Below are 4,088 nucleotides of genomic sequence, written 5' to 3' on the forward strand. Positions count from 1 at the left end.
ATCCACGCCGGTTCACTTAATTCTTTCGCCGCAGAGCAAACACTGCTTCTCCTTCTACGCTGCGAGAGGAGAGGAGGAGAGAGGAGGCGAGAGGAGAGGAGGAGAGAGGAGGAGAGAGGAGGAGAGGAGGAGAGGAAGAGGAGTAAAGGAGATCTTTTGTTCGGCAGCATCAGCTCCTCCTCGGGGAGATCTTCCTGGAGGGAGGAGACCAGATCTCCCCGAGACTCACCCTCAGCACCGGGAGGACGGAGTTAGAGGAGAGGCACACCCTGGGTTAGAGGAGGAAGAGGAGGAAGAGGAGGAAGAGGAGGAAGAGGAGGGTAAGAGGAGGCTGCAGACCTGTTGGTTCATTTCGGTGTAACTTCCTCTGTTTTCATTTCTCCCTTATCGTGATCGTTGTTGTGAATTCATCTAAGTGTGTCCTTAACCCCCCCATCCATTACCCCCCCATCCATCCATTACCCCCCCCCCCCCATCCATTGCCCCCCCCCCATCCATTAGCCCTGTCCACTACCTCCATATTCAGAGAAGTTAAAAAGGGAAGAAAATCAGAGAAAAGAAGAGGGACGTGAAACAAGAAACAGGAAAAAGTTTAAATAAAAACTAGAAAGGCGTTTCACTCCATCCCTTCTTCACTGCCAACAACCTGTGGCGCTGAGTGTGTGTGTGTGTGTGTGTGTGTGTGTGTGTGTGTGTGTGTGTGTGTGTGTGTGTGTGATGAAATCTATCTGAAGCCCTCAGGTTCTTTTCTCTCTACAGATGGCCAGGGTTGGGCCAGGCTAGCCGACGGTCTCTGTGTGTGTATGTGTGTGTGTGTGTGTGTGTGTGTGTGTGTGTGTGTGTGTGTGTGTGTGTGTGTGTGTGTGTGTGTGTGTGTGTGTGTGTGTGTGTGTGTGTGTGTGAAACTCTCATTGCTTCATGTGTCCAGGCTGTGTTTACTCCTCCCTGTAACCCCCCCCCCCCGCCCCAGGGCTGTTGATTCTTCTCTCTGCAGAATAACGAGTGTTTGCAGATTCACTTCCTGTTAAACATTTAGATCTGTTTCCTGTTCATGTTAAAGTGATCAGGTGTCATAGCTGCTGTTAGCCAATCAGAGTGCAGAGAATATTGATCGGACCAATCGATGGACAGATTTCAGATGTTAGCCTCTCTTTGTATTCAGAGCGCTGCTTCAATTAGAATAAAACGAATCCATTTTCTTCATCTGTCATCCATTATTAATGTCTGATTCTAATCAATGCCCTTTCTCAGAGCTCAGAAACAAACAGCTGAATGTTCTCAGAGCTGAGACCATGGTTTCAGTTTGAAACAGAATTTGAAAATGTTCATTCAAGGCCAGAGATGAGATAAAAACAGAGCATAGAAAAGTGGCTTTTGCTCACCTGTAAAGTATTTTTGATCTCCTGCACATGTGATGCAGGGGGTCTCCATTTTACACACTTTAATTAGAAGAGGAGGGGGGGCACACTGTTTGGGCTGACCTCCCTCACCCTGTTTCTCACCCTGTTTCTCCCCCAGATTTCCTGAGGGATCCACATGTCAGGACCTCCTCCAGGTGGAGGTGTGTGCAGGTAAGATGCCCCCTCCCCCCCTCAGAGTTATCAGTAGATGCCCCCTCCCCCCCTCAGAGTTATCAGATGATGATCTAACCCCGGCTTCACCCCCTTTTCTTGTTTCTCCTCCACAACGCTGCTGCTGCTGGGATTGAAACGCCGTCAATGAATCTCCTGCAGAGGAGCATTGATGGACCTCCAATCGATGAGTGTGTGAGTGTGAGTGTGTGTGTGTGTGTGTGTGTGTGTGTGTGTGTGTGTGTGTGTGTGTGTGAGAGTGTGTGTGTGTGTGTGTGTGTGTGTGTGTGTGTGTGTGTGTGTGTGTGTGTGTGTGTGTGAGTTCTCTCTCTGGCTCTGCTGCTGAAAGACTCTCTTCGGTGACGGGTATTCTTGGGTGGATAATACGGATCACGTTGTTATTGCTTAAGAATACGCGTAGTCGAGGAGAGTCCTCTCTTCACCAGCAACACCCCCACCCCCCCTCACCTGCCCCCCCCCCCCCCCCCCCCCCCACGGAGAGGACGGTCAGGAGAAGCCCCGCCCCCTACAGAGACGTTTCACTTCCTGTTCTGATCCAGCTCCAGGTCCACTTTGTCTCTGTCTCCGATGGATGTGTCTCTGTGTCGTGTTGTGGGCGTCGTCTGACAGACTGGTCATGTGACTGGTCATGTGACTGTGTGCATGAGGCACTAACATGGAGGAGCATGCAACAGGTGTAGGAGGTAGACCTGGACCCTCAGGACCCTCAGAGACTTTAATCCACGGACAGGAAGAGATCCAGACTTCCTGTCACTGCATCACTCTGACTGATCTCCACTGACTGTTACTCACTAACCTTTAAACTCTTCATCAGCAGACGATGGTGACGCACTCTAGAAACACACGAGCAGAATATTGTAGAACATTTTATGAATCCCAAATATCCTTAAAGTCACAAACAGGAAGGACTGTTTAACGAGATTCAAGCGTTTGGGGATGAACTCTCTGTTTTAATCAGGACTGAAGCTGTGAAGGAGATCCAGTCTGAGGACCGGCTGAAGGGTGCCGTGGTATAGATCCATAACAGATCTATAATAGATCTGTTATAGTTAGAGTGGACCCTCCTCTCATTCAGCTGCACTTATTCTTTCTCCTCTTTTTTTAAATCCTCATAATGTTACAGTTATCTGAGTCTCTCCTGATCCTCAGCTGACTGCATGGAAACACACGTAAACACACGTAAACACACGTAAACACACGTAAACACACGTAAACACACGTAAACACACGTAAACACAGAGATCAGGATCAGTTAACAGTTCACTCCTGTTCACACACTTAGAGACTCAGCAGCGTTACACGTTGTTGTAAACAAAGACTCGTCATCACTCGCCAACAGAGCTAATGCTGAAATGTGTGTAGGAGGAGAATACAGCATAACTGAATAATTACACACACACACAACAAATGTTTACTCTGACAGCAGGGTGTATCATTATAAAAACTGACATCATGTAACGTCAACTCTTTATGAACACATGGAGTGTAAAACATTAAACATTAACACGTTATATGTTCTATTAATGCCTGTCAGTGTATACAGTATGTGTGTGTGTGTGTGTGTGTGTGTGTGTGTGTGTGTGTGTGTGTGTGTGTGTGTGTGTGTGTGTGTGTGTGTGTGTGTGTGTGTGTGTGTGTGTGTGTGTGTGTGTAGCTGCTGACAATGTCTTCTGATCGTATAATTAAATATTTTGTAACACGAGCTGCTGCTGATATAATGATATAATGTTGATATAATCACATGTGAATATTATAAAGTATATTATATGATGAGCTGCTGGCGTGTGTGTGTGTGTGTGTGTGTGTGTGTGTGTGTGTGTGTGTGTGTGTGTGTGTGTGTGTGCTGCTCTGTACTAACAGCTCTGTCATTTCCCTGTAAATGTGCCTTATATAATATATGATATATAATGTGTAATGTATAGTGTGGCTGTAAATCTAAATAAATATATATCTTTTACTTAAATTGTGAAGTGAAGCTTTAATGTGAGGTGAGGCCTCGGAGCAAACACACACACACACACACACACACACACACACACACACACACACACACACACACACACACACACACACACACACACACACACACACACACTTCCTCCTTCAAGACCTATTTTACATTTGGTGTTAAATTTCAGTGAAGAATGAAAACGTTACTTTGAAATCCTTAGCTCTATTATTATATATATGTGTATATAATGTTGCAGTGTGTGTGTGTGTGTGTGTGTGTCAGTGGCGAACCGTGTCTATCACAACTGAACCTTCTGTAGACACACACACACCCCCCGCCGCCACGCCGTGCCCCCCCGCCGTTATAATGTTCGTCTTTTCACTGAATTGTCGTCTTGAAAAGGGTACTCACTCACAACACCTTCATCTTCACCTGTTGCCCTTTCAACATTAAAAACAATAAAACGGCATGAACTGCTTCGTAGCATTCATCTAGATCCTCTGTCTCGAGCCAGTGAACTAGCGGGCCTTCTAGAGCAGTGGTTC

At 46.6% G+C, this 4,088-nt stretch overlaps 1 long non-coding RNA gene across 1 annotated transcript; it reads left to right on the plus strand.

Moving 5' to 3' along the window:
- Positions 1–93: 93 nt before the first annotated feature.
- Positions 94–1,839, plus strand: LOC117474842. Its single transcript, XR_004555118.1, has 3 exons — positions 94–320; positions 1,519–1,571; positions 1,734–1,839. It is a non-coding gene; the product is annotated as an uncharacterized LOC117474842 (long non-coding RNA).
- The last annotated feature ends 2,249 nt before the right edge of the window (positions 1,840–4,088 follow it).

This window comes from Trematomus bernacchii, unplaced genomic scaffold (assembly GCF_902827165.1).
Source record: "Trematomus bernacchii unplaced genomic scaffold, fTreBer1.1, whole genome shotgun sequence".
In the NCBI taxonomy this organism is placed as follows: domain Eukaryota; kingdom Metazoa; phylum Chordata; class Actinopteri; order Perciformes; family Nototheniidae; genus Trematomus; species Trematomus bernacchii.